This window comes from Melanostigma gelatinosum (genome assembly GCF_949748355.1).
Source record: "Melanostigma gelatinosum genome assembly, chromosome: 4".
Taxonomy (NCBI): domain Eukaryota; kingdom Metazoa; phylum Chordata; class Actinopteri; order Perciformes; family Zoarcidae; genus Melanostigma; species Melanostigma gelatinosum.
In genome coordinates, this window is record NC_136637.1 from 25,316,015 (window position 1) to 25,339,302 (window position 23,288).

At 47.5% G+C, this 23,288-nt stretch overlaps 1 protein-coding gene across 3 annotated transcripts in view; it reads right to left on the minus strand.

Annotated features, from left to right (window-relative positions):
* The window catches only part of sema6bb (sema domain, transmembrane domain (TM), and cytoplasmic domain, (semaphorin) 6Bb), a 122,133-nt gene that overhangs the window by 86,952 nt on the left and 11,893 nt on the right, over window positions 1-23,288 (minus strand). The window lies entirely within an intron of this gene.

A 23,288-nucleotide genomic window follows, 5' to 3' on the forward strand; every position in this document is an offset into this window, starting at 1 on the left:
TCGTCTTCTTTTGTCTGCCAGACCAATGCAGGTTAGGTTACTGAAGAATTGACTGTCTGACTTCAAAGCACCAAACTACTCAGAAAAGGATTACGTATTCTGATTACTGTAAATGACTTACTGCTCTGACTTGCTCACTACCTTTTAGACCGAAGATGTGTTTTTGAAACGCTGCTATCTCAGTTTTTGTTACTTTACATAACAGTCTTGCATTTAAAATACTTTCAGATAGGACATACAGCACTGATCCGACTTTTTCAGTCCCGATACTGATAGCTGGGCTTTGGACATTGGAAAAAATGAAAACTCCCTTTAATAATCCACTTGACGTGGCAGAAAACAATATTGCGATTCTCGAGAGGAAATTATATTTTGACTTTTTCAATTTGGAGACACGCGTATCAATCCTGCTGCTGTTTGATGGCCACAGGCGGTTACGTAATGAAGTCAAAGAAAAGGAGACTTCATTCTACGTTAGTATGTTCGGCGTGAGACGGCGTGAGACGGCGTGAGGCAGCGGATTGTTCAAGCCAAAAGTTTGAGAGTTTTCAAAGCTATGATACTGAAGGAAAGGAGCCCAATTTGATCCCTGGACCTTGGTTCCCAAAGTGGGTGCCACAGTACCGTCGGGTGCCGTCGAAATGATAAAAATCAACTTGCCTCCCATTCACCCAGACGCAGATGGCGACAAGCCTTCATGCAAGGTAAGAAATGTGAATTGTCTCGACCAAGGACACTTGAGGACAGGTGCTGCTGAGACACTAAGAGAAGTTAATGAAAACATTTTGAACTTAAAAACCTAAATTGTAAGCTCATTTTACTTTTGAACAGGAATGAAAGAAATACATTTAATTCCATCCCATTATCCGAACCGCTTATCCTATGTGGGAGGAAGCCGGAGAACCCGGAGGGAACCCACGCTGCTACAGGGAGAACGTGCAAACTCCACACAGACGGACCACCAAGGATCGGGGATCAAACCCGGGCCCCTCTTGATGTGAGGTGACAGTGCTAGCCACTACACTACCGTGCAGCCCCGAAATACATTTCATCAATTAGTATATTTGAATTGTTTAAGTTTAATATTCATCTGCAAAACTACACAGCGGTGGAGCCTAAATCAGCTGTTAATGTACATTATAAGACATGGTATCATCGAAAAACTCACTCTGAAGGCGTTCTTCGTGGTTAAATTGGCTCACTTGTTTCTCTAAACAAGGTTAAACTTGTTTTACTGCTTGCGTTAAAAGTATTTCACAGAGTAATCTTCGATTTTGTCAGTCCCCTATCAGCAATCACAAAAGATCCAAAGAAAACGAACACAGCTACACAGTCAGAAGTGTTCCATAACCAAACCCTGCACTCAGATACAATGCTTTGTTCATGTGCTGCCAGTGAACTGGACTGCACTGCGTTTGTGAGAGAATGGAAAAGCCCTCTGCCAAAGTTTTACGGTTTCAGAGAAAGAGCAAAAGTAATGATTTAGACAGACCGAGAGAGAAGACGTGGAAAGGAAAGGTTGCATACGGGGAGAGACAAAGGAAGAGAGAGAGAGAGAGAGAGAGATAGAGAGAGAGAGAGAGAGAGAGAGAACAGGCTTCATCTGTGAGAAGGTGAAACTATAGATTGTGGTAAATCAGCACCTTCATGATCGCACAGCCTCCTCTCTGGAGACGTTATCTTTAACTTTAAATTGAAAGGTGTTGTGTGTGAGCCGTGTGTGTGTGTGTGTGTGTGTGTGTGTGTGTGTGTGTGTGTGTGTGTGTGTGTGTGGAGGGAGACAGAGACACCGGCCCTTACTCATGAACACCTATCTGTTTCTGAGCTCCCAGTCTACATGTCCCTATGTCTGATACATTACTTTCACAGTGCATGTATACTAGTCTGCGCCGGATAACTATACTCCGCACTCGACTATCTGCTCACTGTCTGCCAAAGTTCCACTCGCTCTTTAGCAGATGCAGTCGATCAACACGGGCCGATTGAGACAATGACATTTGAATATGCTGGTCTTTTCCTGTTGTTACACTTTATCCGTGCTGACCGCTGTGCACTATTGACTGTGAGCAAATGGAATTTCAGCGAATCGATGGCTCTGTATTAAAGAGACAGTGTAAACCTCGGTGAACTTTTCCTCCTCTCTCCTCACTTTCCCGACGGTAAAAAGCGAATTGATTAAAAGATAAAGTCCAACATTGTTAAACGCCTCTTTAACTTGCCCACGGTCAGCTGGGAATTAATATTAAAATAAAAAAAAACCTTTGACAGTGTTTGTGTGTAGGCTTTGAGATGCTCTTGTGATTTTCATTCTGAATTACACGCTTCGTCGCTTGTCTGAAGTGAGGCAGCAGGTTTCGGAGGTCCGATTCCTGATGTTTAGGAATGCATTTGATTATGGAGAGCTATTTGTGTTGTTATTGATGAGGTGCAATAACTTTTGATTATACTCAAAAACAGTGAAGGCACCATTGTTTCCATCTCCACACAGTATACCACTTCTTGGCAGATGAGCAAAGAATCTCCAGCTCCTCTTGCACACCTCATCCAGTTACCCTTCCTGCTGCTGTCGTCGTCTCCGCCACCTTCTTTATGTTCTTTTATTTTGTTCGCGGTCGGTCTGGCCGTCCACCTCTCTGTCCGTCTCAATCCACGGAAAAATAAGAAAAACAGAGCTGTCCCCCTAATCACAGGGCTTTGTCAGGTCCAAACAACACTCCCACAGCATACAGAAGAACAGAGGGAAGAGGAGTCGGGGTAGAGAGAGGGACGCGCAGTGAGAGAGAGAGAGACGGAAGGAAAAGACGCCATCCTACCATATAATCCCCGTGCTTGCCCACTTGAATCCTGACAGCACTAACCTGCTTTTATTGCAGCGAATGGGCAGAATACCAACGAAAAACGCACCTATGTGCTGAGCACTTCACTGCAGTGCTGTGAGCCTCTGCTGTAGGTGCCCGTGCTCACCAGTTGGTCGCACTAATAACATCAAGTTATTCTGCTATCTATCTTTCTGACACAACTTCTTTGTCGACCCGAGCACAAAATCAATCGAATTGCGAACGGCTCTGTGAAAAAGAGGAACGTGGCAAAACATCAACAGTTGAATCTCCTCTCGTCGCGTCACATGTAAGTGTCTCTTATGTCTGCAGTGGGTGGTGCGAGACGTTTTCATCAACTTCAGAGGAATAGTCTTTGTAATGAAGTTTGCCATTGTGCGACCCGTTACAATTATAGAGTCATTAGTTTCAGAATATAGCCTCCGGCCCTCTGTAATCGTGACAAGTGACACTTTCGGTTCAGTTGTTTCTAAGCCTTCCTCTCTGTCACACACACACACACACGCTTGCTTACTTACAGTTGATTGCTGTAGTAACTATATTATCTTCTAACAGGCCTCCTGGGGCCGGCTGAATGTTGGGAGAGATAAATTAAATTCAAATCAATCGGCAAATTAGGGGTTCACTAAATAATGCTGCTGCCTTTTAAATCGCAGAGAGAATTGTGATTGAAGCGTGTGACTCCACCGCCAGTTAGCAAGGTCTCACTCTTTAATGTGATTATTCGGCTCAAATGCTAAAACAAATTCTGTCTAAGCCAATTAAACAAAGTTGCACTGACCTGAAAGTCCAGGTTGATTTTTTACGAATTAGAGACAAAACCGCGCATGACTTTGGGAGAAACTCCCATCATGCCGAGCGGCTGAACAAATAAAAGGGATATTGCACCGCAATATACGCCCTAAAGCGATTTTGAGTGCAGGCATTGTTTTCAGAGAGGCCAAATCCTCTTTGTTCATCACCCAAGATTCCACCCACATGCCAACCGGCCCTCGCGCTCGACGCCTTGCTGAGCGTGTCGACGGGATGCATCATTTGTTCGGCTACGCCGAGACGAGCCGGGGATGAAGCGTGTGACAACTCGTGTTTGCTCCACTCTCCGATCGCGGCATGAAGGAGACGGAGGGGAGGAGACGGAGCGGAGTGGCGTAAACGGTGACAAGAAAGAGGAGAAAGGTGCTGGGGTGTGTCATTCCCCGGCTAGACTGTGATTAGGCGCATTTCTGTTGAGGACGTGGTGTGGTTGTCAAGACAGAGGGCGAGCGAGGCAGACACAGAGAGAAAGAGAGCGAGAGAGAGGGATAGAGGAAGAGAGGGCTTGGTAACCATCAACTTGGGCATCAAAGGCCTGTCTGCTTGTTCTGCCTGCAGCCCTCCTCTTCGGTTTGAAGGAAGGGAATATGAGGGTCGGAGGGAGGAGGGGGTCTGCATCAAGACGCTGACTGGAGAAATTTTACTTTTTCTGACTCACTTTGCTCTTCTCGCTCAAATCTGTCCTGATGCTGTCTCCCTCATTAACAAAACCTTCTATCAGCCTGTAGACCTGCATGCAAGCAGATAAACAAACACACTCTGCACACACACACACACACACACACACAGAGAGGGGGCTAAAAGCGAATTACGGAGTTAATGAAGCAGAGGTCACCCGCTCTCACCCTAACAGCCGGGAGGAATCAGTGATGCAACCTTGATCTGCACGACTCACACGGACCACTTTGGCCAATCACCGCCACTATTCTCCTCTCTTCATATTCTCGCTTATACTCACCCGCGCGCACGCAAAGATAAAGCTCTTCCCCTTCTTAACCTGAAAGAGGGATTAAAGGGGAAAAAAGATAATTCTTCTCCATAATCTTCCGTGCTGAGCTCAGTCAAGTTGAGGATTGCGGCGTCAAAAGGAGTACTTTACCGCAACTTCTCTGGAAAAAAAAGGTCCCCCCCCCCCTTTTTGACTCCTCAAAATCACTGCTGTGAGCGTCTGCCTGAAACCGCTCGCGCATTTTTTGCATTCATCTCGGAGGCAGCCGAAATCCAAACAGCTGCTCGTGCCAAAACGCCACCAGCAGGCCACGGACAGCGGCCAACAGCATTGAGGTATTTGAAATGAGCTCTGGGAGCGGTTCCGGAGCCAAAGCGAGAGAAGAGAGAAAGCGGGAAAGGGAAGGAGCGACAGAATTGGAGGGTGAAGACAGATCCCAATTAATTCAGGATACAGAGTCGAGGCAGCACGGAAATCAATCATGACAGCTCTTTATCATATCAGAGGTATTATTGGTTATTGTACTTCTCCCCTTGCCAAGATACGTCTTTGAGAAGGCAAAGTGAAAAAAGGGTTTGGCCAGAAATATTGCCCCCCCCCCCCCCGCTCCGATGGCTACTCAATTTAAATGCTAATATTAAGGTTAGCTTGGGTGTTATGCAAAATGGTATGACAGGCAGAGTAGTTAGCAGGTGACAAACGTGTCAATGTCACACTGCAAGCTCGGCATGTCTCTGCATGCGTGTGAAATGTATGTTAGACGCATACAGACGGAGGGGGGGGGGGGGGATTGATTGATAGCCACAGAAAACGAGAGAAAGTCGATGTGATGCCGCGTCAGGTCGGGCTTCCTTTTTTCCTCCTTCCCCCGGCTGCCAAATATCTCCTGCTTGACGTGAAGGAAATGGAGGATTTGCTGCGTAAACATGACCTTTCACCCCTGTTTATCCAATATTCAATCTGAATGACTGTCGGGCGCCCCCCCCCCCCCTTTAAACTTGCGGCATGAACAGGAGAGTTTCCATCAGGCCATCTCAGGCTGGAGGCCTGGTGGGTGACGGTAGATGGAGAAGGGAAGAGATCGAGGTCTCTCATGTCTTACAGCGTGACAAACAGCGAAATAAAACATTCCTGATGGCTGTGAGACGACGAGCCATCTGCTGGGGCCAACTCCTCGGAGACGACCGGATCCTCACGCGCTTCCAAATTTATTTATCTTTGGAGGGAATAGGAAGTGGAGAGGCTTTGCCTTAGTCCTAAGATTTCAGTCACGACCTTTCTTAAAAAAGCCGGTGCCATAGAGGAAGGCCGGGAAAAGGTGTGCCCTCCTGAAGCCCTAACTTTGTGCGAGGGAGAAGGAGAGAAATGGAAGGAAGTGGGGAGAGAAGGAGGGAGATTAAGTAAACAGGACAAATGGGAGTCTATGTATCGTTGGGCTGTGTGGCCAAGCATAACACGTGTGAGGGAACTTTGTTAAACAATCGCTCCCCGTCCTTTGGCAGTTCTCTATATGTTCTCTGGTATTTCTTTGGCATCGGTGCCCACCCCTATGATCCTTGTCCGCTGGCCAAACAACACAATCCTGAAACCCATGGAGCCGATCTGACCTGCTGTTACCACACCTCTACCGGCTGCACTGTTGTTTCTATGCTGCATTTCCAGGAAGCATGTCTCCATTTATCTGTTGCATCTCGTCTCAGGTTCAGAGTAGCATGTGAACAGCTACTAGCTTCAATGCAACAAAAAAGAAAAAAGACTGCTTTTTGCCTCCCAGCGTCAAAACAGCTCACATGCATGCAGAGCAGTTCCACATAAAGAGCAGCAGAAATGCGATGGACTGCTGGGAGGCAGTGCAGAAGGCAGTCGTCGGATTAAGTGAGCAGATTTGGACCCAGGGTGGCGCTTGAAAGGTCGATTAGGACGGCTGAGGCCTGTAGGATAAAATGCCCCCCCCCCCCCATTCAGCATCGTAACGGGAGGCGGCTTTCAATTCAAAGACGTCTTTTACAATCTCACTGCATTCAGTCAATCTGATTTTCTGAGCCGAGACTTCCTAATTGTCGGAGTTAGACGTGCTGTAAATGCCCGATCTTATCTCCAATCCAATTACTGTAACTCAATCAGGAAGAGTCTACATAACGGCATACATGAAATCAATGCAAGCTCCGGGTTCAACTATAAACACACACGGCAACAGATCATCTATTGTCAGCAGCTTTTTCAGTAACTAGCTGGGTGGCTAATGGAGCCGAGGCACACATAAGCATGAGTCGTCCAGCCATGAATAAGCTGAAATCGAGGAGCAAATTGTCATTCTATAAACACCCTAAACCCAAGTTAACTCAACGCTATGAAGGGTTGTTTACGTCTTCTTGTCACCTGAGTAACATCTAATAAAGAAAAGGGCCCATATTTAAAAGCACTTACACCCTGTCAAACTCTGCCGTTGGAGCGTTTTCATTCCCACTGTAAATTGCAGTGGGACTTCGGTGGCGGGGAGCGTGTATGTGTGTATGTGTGTATGTGTGTATGTGTGTATGTGTGTGTGTGACGGGTGCTTGGTGAGTAGAAAGCAGTCCCGTAGTGAAGCACCCTCTACTAGCCCCTCTCGTCTCCCACTGAGAGGGCAAGATGCTCCGATGTGTTTGTCAGGGGGGACATGTACTTAAATGAGATCAGAGAGTCAAATAGTCCAACAGCGTATTTCCAGCGCCTCACTGTGGGGTGATAACTCACCAAGGGCTCTGGTAAGGAGATATATGCCTCTTTGGGTGTGAGTGTGTCAGTGTGTGTGTGTGTTTGTGAAAGAGAGACATGGCACCTTTTAAATGTGTTTTTTAGAGCTGGTCTCCAAAGGGAGCCACCGCACAGTGACAGAGGAGAAGCGAAGAGACTCGGATCTGTTGGGTGCCGAGTATATCTCACTATCAGTCGACACCGTGTACAGTACATTTCTTTATAGAAGCCGGGCCGTGATCTGTCTGCACACAACTTGGCAGGCCGAGACACTCCGTCTCTACCGGAAAGGAAATCAAGCCATTCAAGTGCCGAGACACTGAGGGCCCACTTCTGTCCTCTGCTTCATGCCACGTTAATGTACAGCTGAGGGAGAGAAAAGCCAAGAGAACTTTGTGAGAGGAGGAAGCCGGGTCTAGTTGTCCGTGGGAGGTGGTGGCTGTGTTTCTTTGCAACATTTTGTATTTGCGATTTATTTATTTTTCAATAAATTGTTTTAAAAGCTAGAATAATGTCACTGTTCGTTTTTTTTTTTTTTATTCAAGTCAAGCAAAGCCCGCGATAAAGAGTTTTACTGCCCAACTGCATCGCTGACATTTTTAAATTCAGAAAGACGTAACGAAACACAAGCAGTGCAGAGGCAAGATGTGAGCAAAGGAAAAGACGGCAGGGACCGACAGCCACGCCTGTAAACCACCAAAACCACTGCAGAGTTCAACTGCACCTGATATGAATGTCGCTTTCATTCAGTCTCACTCTGCCGTCTTTTCACGTCTTTCAACACTAAAGCCCTTTGTCTTAACTCAGGAAATGTCACGAAAACGACACCACTCACTTCACAGGAGATCTTTGTGGACCGATACACTCAGATGGATGACGGCTGGCACGCCCATGCTCTCACCCGTGTCACATGTCATTATTTAAACCCCCTCGGCAGCAATTACCTCTGAGGGGAACAGAAGCTGGTGCCAGGCAACTATTACTGATTCATGGCAGCTCAATGAACAACACAGCCTGCTTTACCATCAGGCCAATTTGCAGAGACCCGGGATAATGAAGGGAAATGATTAGATCTGCAGACACGGACCAATGTCACGTAGGCAGGAGCTGAACATCTGAAGAGCAAAGTGGCGTTTTAGAACAGATTGTGGGGTCAATGTGGCAAAGATGCACCAATGTCGAAAAGCGAAGGGGCAGGATGGGGAGGATGAAAAGGGGGAGAAGAAATAGAAAGTGTACAGCCTGTGATTAAAAACAGTTGAGAGCACCCACACACACACACACACACACACAGAGTGTGTGTGTGTGTGTGCTGACAGAGCACGGCTGTCAGCAGGCTAGACCACCTGAAAGAGCCATTGTGACAGCAATGGATGCAGCCTCGTAATGAGAAGGGACAGGGCAAATGGGAGGGCAAAGCTAAAATGTCAGGGCACAGGCGATAGACAGGCCCGCCGTGGCAAATTGTGTACGTCCGCGGAGGGATGAAGGGTCACAGGATGTCTGCAAACTCTGCAGGTTGTGTGCTGGAGTCAGCAGTGGCCGAGCAAGTCACTCCCCACGCAGCGGACACGGCATAACCTGCCAAAACCGCAGGCGGCTGTTTAGAAAACACCAACAGGAGGAGGAGACACACAGGCAGGCAGACAGTGAGACATCTTTTGGCATTTCATGATTCGCCGGCACTGTGGCACGACGGGAAGGAGAGGACGTGAATTTGAGGTAATCACTATGAAAGATTAAAACAGTAATTAAGATTGCAAAATGTTCAAAAAAAAATTATATTGAGACGAAGTGTTTTCTTTGAAACAATTATACACCGCCTGCCTTTCGCGGGTGAAAATGAGGCCCCCGGACTGACAGTGAGAACAAATGAGGCGGTGGGGAAGCGGTCGGGGTTCATTTGGGGACGGTGCAGATGTTAATCATTTCCACCACTGGTTTACAAGAACCCAGCATGCTTTGCCTGCCAACGCTCCCTTACCGTTTATTTACCCACGCTCATCAACATTCCCCCTCTGCGGCATAAAAACCCCCCTCACACACGCACACACAGGAAGAAACACGCGCAAAACAACGTGGTAACACACAGGTATGTGTCACGGTGCAATCACATTCTGTCGGTGGAAATTCGACAGACCGAGGCCGCCGGGGGTCTCTTATAAATGCACAGCATGGAGGAGAAATGCCCATAAATGACACCAAATACGCTGAGCGTGTATCAAAGAGTGAGTAAAGTAAATGCGGTGGCTTACGATAAGGCCGATTTCTCGTCCCTCCACAACAACAAAAACTTGAATGATACGAAAAATGAGTCCCCTCCCTCGGCCGATATGGATTCCCAGCCTTTGTTGATGCGAGAAAAGCAAACGGCCTGAAACTACCTGGAAGATATTTCTCTCTCCGGAGTTCCTCTCATGAGGGGAAGAGGAAAGAAGACGTCCACCTCATTCCTGTTTGTCAGCCTGGAGAGTCGGTTTTAGTCTTTTTGGTTCATTGACTAAGCGGTGTCTCGAGGCCTCGCGCCGCTATTTGCCAAACTCCATCAAGCCACCCAAGTGTCTCAAGCACTCTAACTTCAGGGAGACCGCCCCTGGTCTCAGGATAATTGCAAAATCAACAGGGGGGGGGGGGAGAACACGCACACGCCGAAACAATTACAAACATGCAAAGGGGGAACATTGCTTTCCCCTTAGCTTGTGTTTTCTCCATCCTCACGCCCACTCGTTTTGCTGTCTTCTCAATTCTTCAGCAGCTTATTCCAATTAAATGGAGGTTTTAAAGCCGAGCTCCTTGTCTGCCTCGATCTCCTTTCTCCTCCCTTCTGCTGTAATCGTGTAGCCTCTCCTCTCACGAGCCCCACTCTATCCCGGGCTTGGCCATTGGAGAGTAGAAACAACCTTCCTCCAAACTCCGGCAATCTTTCTCATTTACTCTAGCTTATTCTCCTTCTCCACCTCATGCTGTTCTTCTCGACGCTGCTCCAAATTCTTCAATTTGCTCGGCTGGGCCTTGGCAAGATGCAACCGCAGTCTTCCTAAAAAGAAAAATAAGGGGAAAAAAAGTCGATTGGCCCACTTCAAGCTCTCACTCCGGGGTCATTTATTCCTTTCCTTTTCCTGGCATGTACCAAGTTGCATTCTTCCAGAGGCACTTATGCGGCAATGGAAATCATTTTGGAAGCGACCCAGGCTCACCATCTTTTTTTGTGGCCCGGCCGACGCCGCCCACAGAGGCAAGAGAGGGGACGATGGAAAGAGGAGAGGCTTGCTGTAGTACGGCCTTTGGACCAACTCCAGGTCAGCTGGACAGTGGGGTAGAAAACGCGACAGAAACACAAACCCATATGCACACAAACAGAGACCAACAGTGTGCCTTGTTTCTTCTGAAAGCACCACTCTGCTCAGCTGGATACAAATGTCCCCGTGGAGAGGCACATAGCGTCTCTTGGCCGAGCCGGTTTCCTTCCAGCTGAACTCACACGCTGCAGTAAGTGAAGGCCATTACCCCTCGTCCACTGTCGCTGACCTTAGACTTACACTGGGATACTGATGCCTTCACCTGCTCCACTGACTTCATTGATACGATGTAGATAATTGTTTCTGATAGCCCGGGGCTGCAGCCGGGTCAATGGCGGGAAAGACAGAGGGCAGTGATACTGCGACATAAGAGGAAGCACTCCGGCACAGTGTGCAGGACTGGGGCTGACACCAAACACCCAAGTGTAGCGTTGCGTAGAGCAATAGAGAATTCATATCGTGATTATTTAAAAACAATAAATGCAATTTTCAATTCAAGTCAGTTTCTGGTTGTCAGAATATTATTTGTTTGTTGAATCGCGAATTAAATGCAAGTTGAGTTGAATGTCCCACTGAGCATTTGCTCAATGTTGCACGACATCAGCGGCTAATCTAGGCGGAGATTCAGTGCATTTACTCTCCACGTATGTACGTCTGCAGGAAGCGAAGCCTTACGGTGGCCGAGCCTTATCTGATCATATGTCTCATAAAACATAAAGACTTTATTATTGCCCAGTTAAAGTGCCAGTCTGCATTTCACAAGCTGACACACACCATTACATGAGATGGGGATCCCGTGCCATTTGCTTCCTTCTCCTGGAATGACGGATCTTTGAAGTCTAATACTCTGGGTCGCGTCTCTAGTTTCAGAAAACTTATTCCGGGCGTGATTATGCTGTTGCTCCTCGCGTCATGTTTGACTGCACTCGGCTCATTTCCTTGTTTATTCCTTTATTGTTAAGTGATTTTTCAAGGGCTGGAGGGTTTCCTGTTTTTAAATTGTAAACTTGACTGTAAACCTGAATGTGTCTCTGCACTATGAATAAAGATTGACTTGCATGAATCAAGCAGATGGGATCTCTGTTCTAAACTGAGCCTGCAGTACATATAATGGTGGTTGATTCATATTAAGGAGCATACCGTTTAGAAGTCCAGTCAGACCCACAGCTATTTGCATTTGTCTATTCTGCGGGGAGTTAAGGAAATCGCACTTGTCTGAAATAACAGGGTATTTATGTCGTGCTCCAGTTGTAATGACACTAATAATGGATGCAGTCGGGACAGCGTGATGGCTCTGGGGTTTTGTGTTTTCCTGTCGTCTGAAGTCTGTCTGCATTTTAAACAGTCTCTGCACAACATCTAATTATCACAGAAAAGGGCTCATGCATTAAGTGCCATTACTTTTTTCACCCATTCGGGGACACCACTTCCTGCATCGAGAGGTCCAAGACAGCCTTTTGTTCTACGCATTGTCTTGTTTTCGTTTCCTCGGTCAAAGCTACTTTGTGCGTTGTTGTGATCTCTCTCGAACAATAAACACAAGAGGAGACATGATACACTTTGAAAACAACTACTGCTTTACAAAATTGGATCTGCTTGTTTGCAAAAATCTATTTCCTTCCATGGAAACAGTTTCCAGTTTCATAACGCCCTTCACTTCAGCCAAGGAAGGTGAATTAATTGTGCGATCAAAACATGAAGTTAAAGCTAACTTCGGCAAAAATCTCTCCTTCACAAGCACAGGAACACACCGACACAACGCGCAGAAACACAGCCTGGTGTACTAAACCACCATCTCAAGATGGAAATCCATTTCAGACAGAGGACGAGATGTCAGAGGTCTGCTCGCAGCCCTCAGAATGATCTAAGACACAAATGACTCAACACGAGTGGGCATTCGGATTTTTCACACTTATGTGCCAGTGAAGACTTTGGCCGGGTCGGCTCACGACTGTGGCCCACTCTCTCCGAGTGCATAATCAGTCACATTAATGAGAATGGTAATGTGATGCAGAGGAATTAGTCCAGGTCCTCCGGGTTGACTCTCAGGAGGCCTTGGAAGAGAAACTAGCTGCCTCGGCTGCAGACTTGCTGAGCTTTAAAAATAAGCAACCCCACTCTGAGCTCTCCCGAGCCCGGCTACTGCTTCGCCTGACAACAATAACAAAATGTCCTGACGTATACACAGACTAAATAACAATATTTCGCCCCTGAAACCGCTTTGACAAAAGCAATATTGCTCTCCTGATAATCGTGCTGATGGAAGCTGTCATGGGGGGGGGGTTGAAAAAGAGCTCTCATCCACACCTAGAAACACACACACACACACACACACACACACACACACACATATAGTGTGTCTCAATGAGGCAGTAGTTGTGTTTGTGAACGAAAACTCTATTCCAAAGGCTCGTCTCCCCTGTGTGTCTCTGTCAGATGAAGGGGAACTAGTTCACCAAAACACTGCGCTGGCTCGGGGAGAGTATTCTGCTTTAAGATTTATCACTACATCCACTTACAAAGACACTCCTAAGCCTCAAGTCAAACTAAATATCAGCTCCTCGGTGAAAACATCAGCGGTTGTTAGCTGAGCTGCTTGTGCGCCCGCCCGTGTGTAATGCAAGTGCTCATGCTGAAGCTTGTGTGCATGATTTTGTTTCTTTATTCAGTTTGATTGAAGTCTCATTCTCTCTCTCTCTCTCTCTCTCTCTCTCTCTCATAAGTTCATGCACCTGACACCTAAAACTTGCCAGAAGCTCAGCCTTACCCCTCTACCCAGCCCAGGGTGGCCCGTCGTGAGCATCACCTCTTAGCTGCTGTTTTTAGTTTGGCCTGCTGCCTGGTGGAGCCGGTGGTGCTAAAGTGCATTAATGAGCCACTGAGCCAGGCTCTGTGTGTGTGTGTGTGTGTGTGTGTGTGTGTGTGTGTGTGTGTGTGTGTGTGTGTGTGTGTGTGTGTGTGTGTGTGTGTGTGTGTGTGTGTGTGTGTGTGTGTGCGTGTGCGCGTGATGGCTGATGAGTCCTCAGGCTGCCACTCCACACACCCCCCTCCTCCTGCATCCACTATCCTGGAATCTATTCAATTCAATCAGGTGAGTATCCCAGCAAGAGTCCTTGACTGCTAGCAGAGAGGCCTCCTCCACACCCACACCCACACCCACACACACACACTTGTTCCATTCATTCCCCTATCTGTTCTGTTTCACACTTCTACATTTGTAATCCTGGCTCATTTGTAATTTTGCTTCTGCACGTTAGCCTCAACAGAGAGAAACTAATTTCAGGAGTGAAAAGGGATTATCTGATGCAAACGAAATCTCCCCGCCTCCAGACAAAGATGTTGATGTAGACTTTTCACGGGAACAAAGAGCGTCTCAAAGCCTGCTTCAGCCTGGATGGCAACTCTCAAGGAAGAAGCAAACCAACTAACGCACTGGCAATTACTCCTTATCAGCGCCAGGGAACCGACTTGACAATGGCGAGGAAATGCTGATCTCATGGCCCGTAAACACAAGGAGAAGCATAATCAGCTTCCGTCTTTTCTGCGAAAGTGACAAATACATAAATAAGAAGGAGAGGTGGCTGTGGAGAGATTAGTGGGGCTGCCATTAGGTGTCTATGTGTGTAGAGCATGCTAGCTGTTCTAACCGAGGAGTGTTATTATATTAACGAAGGCTCCTCGGGGCAGCTTTCGTCTTTTCTTCTGTGGACTGACTGGCAGACACTGAATTAATGCCAGACCAGGCAGAAGACACTGTCTGTGATGTTAACCCACCTACCTTCACACACAGGCAGGGGCGCACATACACTCTGACACTCTGCCCGCTCGACGACGAAAGAAACCGAGGAAATCAGGATGAGACACACACAGAAGACGAAGAGTTGAAGATGTTTCCGAGCCAGCTGGTAAAATCATGCAAGACTGCAAATTAACCATCTGATTAAGATTTGAATGGCGGCAAAGGAAATGAACATAATGCATCCAATTAAGAGAAGAGACAGCAATAAATACTGAGCTTGCAGCAGTTTCTACCTCTGTCTTGAAAATAGCTCCAGAGCGACGATTTACATTAGCGTCATCTCTCTTGTTCAGCTATGATCCGTGTCGCTTCCCCTTTAATGTCAGCGGCTGGTAAAACTGAGACGAGAGGCCGTAAGAAAGGTGGACGAACACAAAGACAGAGTAATTGGTGCAGATGTCTTTAGCGCCGTGTCTGATGAAAAGGGGCAGAAATCTGAACTAAGGAGCAAACAGTGGTGCCACTGAGCTTTCCCCTTCCATTATGGTGTGAGCCTGGAGCTGTCCTCCTATTACGGCCTAAGCCCTGCCGAGCTTCAAAGCTACTTTGTTGTGGCCGTTAATGGTGCCGATGACAGCAGAGAGGATCTCTGTGCCAGGTGAACAGGCCCGAGCCCAACAAACTGAGAGAAAGAGAGTGAAAATAAATAAATAAATGAACACTGTCCACCAGAGGAGTGCCTTAAAAAAAGTAATTAAAAAAAAAGAATTCAAGAACAACTGCCATCTTTAACATTTGGCAGGAGTAGTGCACACCAGTATTTCTGTAACTGAGAACTCAGCTCGCCCCCTCAGGATGGTACAATTAAAAACACTAAGAGTCGTCAACAATTTAAAAATGTTGCAGAAAAGAAATGCTCCATCACGAGTTAGCAGCATGCCGGGATGGCAGGAGGCCAATCTGAAAGCTTGTTGATTGGCTGCATATTTCTGTGATGATTTGGGTTATTTTGGCCAGGGTCTCTGTTTACTTCATACCACAGCAACAAGATGGCTTTTATTGCTATTCGTCTCCAACATGCATAAGTGAAAAAAAGAAATAAAAAAACAGTCAGGGCTTTCCCTTTTGTGACAGCACCCTATAAAGCTCCATGGTACATGACATATCTCAGGCCTGCAAGAGCGGGCTCTCAGGCATTTTCTTGTCTTGTTTATTACTTGAGTTTAGACTCGGGGATCGAGTTTCTCTGTACATGCTGCTGCAGAGAGCCAGCGGAGAGAGTGGCGGCTTTTGAAATGAAACAGACAGAACAAGCGAGGCTATTTATACGGAGCAAGCGGGTAATTGTTGAAAAGGTTGGAGCAGCCACAGCAGCTAACGAGTGAGCCGCGCGTTGATGCGCACAACCCGGTGTCGAGGCGGCATGTGATGTAGCCAGGTAAGGACCGAATGGAGTGGCCAACAAGAGGCACGTCGTTGAGAGACATGTAGCTGGTGAGGCGTCAAAATCAGTGCGCCGCGAGCCCAGAGACAAGCTAACTAGAAGCAACTCTTGAACATTTATGCATGATTAAAAGGCCAAGACGCCGGCATTTTAAGCCCATAAGGTGCCTTAGCTTGTCAGACTGTATTTACAAGAGCAGCCAGTAAACAGCGACAGCAAAGACCACATAATGACAGCAAGAAACCAATGTTTCCGTTTAGCAGCGGACAAACCGTACAGCAACATCCTGTGATTGGGATAAAACAACTGGAGTGCTCAAATGTCAAGGAGGAGGATTAGAGAAACGTTTGAAGTGCAGTCACATCAAACGCACACAAGCACAAACTGGAAAGGGGAAACTTTTAAAAGTAGTTTTTCTGTTTATTTACACTGTAAATACACGCAACTTCCTCCATGGGCAGAGACATGCTCACATACTCAGACAAAGACCAAACGATGCACCTACACAGCGAATACGAGCACCAAACAGAGAAGAATTAGTGGAGCATTGTGGTTGCCCAAACAGATGTTTGAAATAATGTCAGTTCAATGGATATATTCATAGAACAAACACACATTCCAACAGAGTATTTTGATTCATTATGCCCTCATTCACTCACTCACTCATTCGCCCGTTTCCTCACTGAAGTTATTCACTCATAACATTGAATCCCTCCTGAGTGTCCTCGTCCCCTAATGTCCCCTCTACCCGCCTCGCTCAGCCAGCAGAGAAACCCAGCTGGTGAAGCTCAGACACCAAAAGGGCCGTGTTCCATCTGATAGCAGAGGCTGATTAATGCCTGAAAGACTGCCAAACCATGGGATGTGCTACATGAGTCAAGTACAAACACTCCTCCGTCGTACAGATACGCATGTATCCATCATCGCCATGTGGGAGGTGTGTGTGTGTTATCTGTGTGTGCGCCAGCGTCTGTGTGTGTCACGCTGGTCCGAGCAAGGAAAAAGCCTCGCAAAGCGCCCATCTCGGTGGCGCCATGGGACGCTGGAGGTGGCCAAGCTGAAGGCTCCGGGGCTGGATGATGAGGTAGGAGGACGCGGGATGACACGGTCCGATTCTCGTGTTTAGAGCAAATCAAGCCGTGAAAGAATGGACACTAAAGGATCGACTGACGACATATCACATCGACACGAGGAAAAAAACACCCTTTCCTGTCTTTTGCCTTCTCCTTCCCACAGAAACGAACGCGTGAGCGAACGAGCCAATGAAAGCAAAGGGTGAAGGCTGGCCTGAGCTCTGAATGTCACAGTCAGTCATTGCAGCCTCCCTCTTAGTGATGCAGACAGAGAGCCATTCTGATTGCCCCACCAGTCAAGCCAAGGGGTGAAAAACATTTACATGCAAATACGAATGACCCACTAGCTACTGTGAGCACGCTAGCTGTGGTATTCTGAATGCACAGCAACCGACAGAAAACCCCCGGCACAGAAGACTTGCCAATCAACAGCTCTATTGTAACAGCACGCAGGCTTTAGAAGTAGCTGTTATGTGTGTAGGATATCAATTATTTCTGCTTTTGTGGCTTATTGGTTTGTGACTGCTTGTTACCGCTCCTTGTATCAAGTGAAAATGAATGTTAATGAATTCAGGCCGGGACATAATGTGGTACAGCAAGAACAGATTTGCTGTGAAGGAGCTGAACTCCTTTCTATCAGTTCCACATAACTCCTCAGTATGCAGACCGTCTACCATTCTCATCGAGTCCCCTCATTTCTGCTGCTGGCAGCACTAATATCAGCCATCCACTTTCAATTTGAACATAACAAACGTGCCTCTCCGTCATAGTGAAGTGGTTAGTAACACGGGACAGATTGCTGGTAGATTGGCTGGGTCCCGGGGGGGGGGGGGCCTGGCTCCGGTCCTGGCTGTCACACACGGCTGGGATACTTGGACTGGGAACCTGCCTGCTGTCACCAGACCTGTTGCCTCCAGATGGGTCCTGGGTCTGGTTCTGTGATTCCCGCCCTCGGAGAACACACTCTGTCCTCCTCCTCCTCCTCCACTCCTTATTTCATCTCGTCTTCTCATCCCAGCATCGAACCTCACCTTCCCTTCATCCCCTCGCCACTCACACAAAGCCAAACTCATCATCCTTTTGTTCTTTAACCTTGACATTCAGCTTTAAGCTCCATGCAACACTTTCATCCCATCTCTCACTCATTGGCTCGACTTCCTTGGCTAAAATCCCCTCTGTGTATGTGTGTGTGTGTGTGTGTGTGTGTGTGTGTGTGTGTGTGTGAGTGTGTGTGGTGGGGGCTTAGGAGATGAGCAGACGCAAGACCCCTTTGATTCGGCGCAGCAGAGACCCACAGCGAGGCTGTACATTAATTGCTGCTTCTGAGCCGTTCATTTAGGCGAGTACATTCAAGGACCCACTTTGCTTCCACTTTCCAACGGCAGCAGAGGCTGAGCAAGCATCCACTCCAGACTATTTTCCACCTCTCTTCCCTTCTCTCTGCTCAATGCCTCTCTGCTTCCCCCCCCCCCCCCCCCCACCACCACCATTACCCTACAGTTCCGCTTCACCCGTCAACCGTCAACATGTCGCAGCCCCTTCTTGCCGCAGCCCTTCCCCGTCCTCTCTCCTCACTTCGCCATCGCAGAGTGAAGCGGGACAGCAGGTTGCAGTCTCGGCTCCGGCCCACCACTTCGTCAACTGCCCCGCAGACCGGTGCCAGCGAGCCAGTTTTCTTTTCAGCATGACCGACTCGCCCAGGTCACTGAACGCGTTAAGCTGTTAATTACCTTGAAGCACAAAACAAGTGGTTGCTTGGCAGAAAAGTTAGCAGACTTCTTTTCTTTTCTTTTTTTTCAAGAGTATAGTCACAAACCTGAACCAGAACGCCAATGAGACAGAGACCACAGCAACAACAGCAAAAGCTGCAGCTGAAGTAGTAAACAATTCTGTCAACAACAGACGAAGCCAATGAGAACATTCTCATTTTATTTTTGCAGCTTCTCTGCGACCATAAAACTACAGGAAGGAGCCATTTGGGCTGGAAGTTCCCCGAAGAAATGAATCAGCTATAAAACAGAAGCAGGATAATACCGGTCGGGCCCAGAGAGCATGGTTTCTTCAGATCCACGCTGCGCTGATTCAGGATGTGTGTGACCAGCATCCTCCACGCAATGTCTCCCACCATACAGCAGTTAAACTCTTAATAGTTATCTGCTGCGTGATCGTAGCAACCTGGCATGGGAATAAAAACCGTGGAGGTGTGCAGAGTGTGTCTGAGAATGCTTTAACAGAAATAAGTGTCGCTATTTTTATCAAAAAAAGTAATATAACTGCGGTATGGCTGCTGGCACTGAATATGCTACTCCAGGCTTTGGGCTTGTGGCGGCTTATTACTTAGATGTGAGTGTGTTCATTTGTCTGGGAATATGCCAGTGTGTGCCTTAATGTGCCAGTGTGTATTCATGTATTCTGGGTGGGATATGGGACCGTCCTGTCCACTCCCTTCCTGACCATGGGCCCTCATTAGTCTCGTCTCTTGTTAACAAACTGAGGCTCTGCTAACACCGAGACCTCATAAGAGTGTGAGCGGCAGAGACACGATGGTGTGTGTGTGTGTGTGTGTGTGTGAGAAAGAAAGAGACGTGTGAGGGGGGGTTCACGGCTAGCAAGCAGGCCGTGAAAAAAATTCTGTTCACGCACACTGTTTATCCGTGTCCAGGAAGCAAAAGTTGTTGTCCGTCTCCGTCATGTCTGCCCGTCTTTTCATCCCCGTCTCCCACAGTATCGCTCATGGTCCGCTGCCAGTTTGAGTTTATACTCATGGAAATGTCTCTTTTTCACTGCTGCAGAGAATGAAAGAATCCCCGGTGTCTACCTTATTCAGATATAGGAGAGACACACACACGCAAGAACACACTCCCCCTGTGGAGGAGGTACAATAAGCCTACATGGAATGCCAGTTTTTAACAACAGGAAGCATCTTTATTCAACAGCCACTTGGCCTTTGGTGATAGCAGCTGCATTCTTTGTTCCTGTCATACTGTGCCACCTCAGGCTCACACAACATGATATCCCTCCAACTTTTCCACGACATTCTGTCACAGTTAAAGGGCATAGACAAGAAAATATTGAAATCATAGACTTTACAAACTCCGAGGAGAGACTAGCCTGTGGCTGCCAATGAGAGCAACCATGAGAAAGAGAATTTTACTAAGAAAAATGAAAGAGTGCTTATAATTGACCATATCAGGCTTCCTTCTTTGAACTCTCTCATCTATTCTGGCTGCCTTGGCATTGCACTGGATGTATGAAGCAGGCGGAGAGATGAGAGTGAAAGGAAGACAGGACTGGGAAAAACAAGTGATTAAAAGATAAAAGCGAGAGAGCCAGATGATGGGGGGCGCAGCGGTGTGTAATGAAATGGCGGAGGTGGTCCCGTTGAGCTATAGCCCTTATTGCATTGTAATGGGGGGCTGGATGAACCTTGACCCTTTGTGAGGCTGCGGTAGCACCTTGACGAACCCCCCTGGCAGGGCCTTGAGAGTGATGCATGTGTGTGTGTGTGTGTGTGTGTGTGGGCCCGCAGGGTCACAGGCAAACATGTTTGTCCTGCTGCTATGGCAACCCCAGCACTAGCCTTGGGCAAAAAACAACAATAAAAGCCGTACATGTGCAGAGAGAACGTGTGAGGAGCGGATTCAAAAAGGCGAGGTGTGTGATTTAATTGAAGTCTTCAATTCATACCTTTCAAAGAGCTGTCCTGCTCTCTCCCTCTCCAGCAATCTCCCCCAATGTGGCTGGCCTGGCCCTCAATCATCAGGCCCTCCTTTTCACCTTCTCTTTCTCCCGGCTCCACATGCTAAGTGGGAACATTGTTACGGTCAATTTGTCCCATTCAGGGTCCCAGTGGGCAGGGTCCCTGCCCTGACAGCCTGCAGACAGAGACCACACTGCCTGAGAGGCCTTGACATCAAGGTCCAGAGGAGACGGAGAGAGGGAGGAGGGGGCGGGGGGGAATGCTCGGAAAGAATGACAGAGAAAAAGAAAAGGAGGCCGGGGTGCCAGGTTTAACACCCAGCCTCGGCAGCTCAATAGTATTTCCTCACAGTCTGTCAGTCTCAGACTAGACTGATGCAGATGGCGAGCTCTGCTCCCACATAGAACACTTCTCAGGAAACACAGGTGCTCATGCACATGTGCTTGGTGCAATATTGAAATGTAATTAGAATCCAATGTTTACCCTGAGGACTCATTTGTGCCTCGGAGAAACTTCAGCCAACAGGACCTTATAGGGTCTGTTCACAAAAACTGCAGGAAATCTTACTTTCTCACTTACCTCTCGAGGTATTCATTGGAAAAACTAACTACTAACAAAATAGTCCTGATGAAACCTGTTGAGAGCATCACTCGTTCTGTTTCTCACGAGAGACAGATTAAGATAGAAGCAGCAGAGGCCAAGATATCATGTCAGTCCCTAGACTATGGGTCAATCTTCAAAAACACTGGATCCTACATTTCCCATCATGCAATTCAACTCTTTCATTCAACACCAGCTGACCCTCTTAAATGCCCACTTCTTTCAAACTCCACTGCTTCAGTTTGTAACGCAGGCTTTCTGTTAAATCAGAGACAACCCAGATGACATCATCGGGGTTTCAAACTTTAGACAGCTCCCTCCAGAGGAGCAACGGAGGAGTACTCCTCAGGACAGATTAAATGTGCAAAATTGGTGCAGTGCCCCTTTAACTCTCGGTACAATATAGCAAAGGGGCCACAGTTTAGATAATAAAGGGGGTTGAGGAAGTTATTTTCCATTAAGAGAGTGAGTAAGTGACATTCCCACTCTCCCCCACACTCCACCTTGGCTTTAGTGTTGAATCCGGGTTTCTACAAATGTTCTGCAATGAGAACAAAAGCCCCAATTTGTCGACGTACGTGTGTTCTTGTCTGGGAAAAAAACAAGCTGTGTCTGACTAATGCATGATTTTTATTTCCACGTTGGAGCTGCCCCGGGCCCACAGGTGACGCAGCAGCTACCAGCGGGGTGCAGCGGGGGAGGTGCGTGGGAAAGAGGGATTAAGTCATTTAAAGCGCACCTGTTGTTTCAGCACATAGGGCGCAACACTTGCGCAGAGGCGAGGGGTGCAGAGCGGCTGTTGGCGTCAGAAACGGGGCACAAACAGGGCGCCCATTCAAGCGAGGCCGGGCAGTGTTGAATCACACTTGTATGGGGGCACAGACAGACGGACTGACTCGCACACATGCGTACAAACACACACACACACACACACACACACACACACACACGGTCCATACGAGACAGGATGGCAAACAGACACAATGTGATGAACAAAGTGCCTGTGTTTCTCTCTGATAGACACACTCTCACTCTGTCTTCCCTCGTTTCTTAATGACCTGCACACTTAAACACACTCACACAAACTGTTCTTCAAACTAATTGGCGATTCAGACTCCGCAGTGAGGACAGCGGGGATCTGTCAAAGGCATGTGTGTACGGTGGGATGTTGCAGATCTCCCCGAATTAACTAACTTTATGATAAATCACTGGGCACTGCTGTAGCCAAGGATAAGCCAAGCTCCAGCGAGCAGTTTGTTAAGATGCGAGGAGAAGCACTGGGGACGGGGGAAAACGTCGCCAAAAACTGACATCAGCACTGGGACCTTGGAGCGGTACGAACCCCCTGCCTGGTTTCCTGGGCACACATTTAGCCTTGTTATCTGAGTTCTCCGTTGACATAAAACCCGGCTCCTATAATAAGATTTTACTTGCAATTATTGCTTTTTTTTCCCTGCTGGGGTTTCTCCACCAATCACATTTAGTGTTCAGGACATCAGCTCTTACATCAGGTACACCGTTCCTTCCTTCGATTGCTTTCCTTATGGTTGCCTTGCATGTGTCTGTGCAATCTTGCCCCCCCCCCCCCCCCCCCCACTGAGTCATTTCTTTTTTTCTTTTGGCAGGAGTGAGGCTTCCTACAGTTTGGTTATTTATATTATAACAGAGAAAACATTTATCCCTTCCCCTCTGCCTGCAGGGAGAAATTCACCTCTTTTGAGCGAGCTTACTATAAAATCCTTCAGCTGCAGTAACTATAACAACACTATTAGAGGGTTAAATCTGGACTAAGTGCGAATATTTCTGTCGTGGTTACAGACTGTGACTTATTAAGGTAAAATTAGAGCGCAGCAGCTGCAAGGCCTGCCTTTTGTTAAGTTTCTTTCTTGATTCACAATCGTACGTTGCACTCGGTGAGAAGAATACATACACGATTTATTTCTGGGTAGATTTTCCCTTCAACACGTGAAGCACCAGCAAAACTATTCTATTCTCGACTCCGCACAAAGTGTTTTGCCCCCGAACAAAGAAAAACTAGATCCGGTGCAAGAAGAAGGTCAGAGATCGTATCAGACAGGTATTTCCTCTGTTGTCTGTT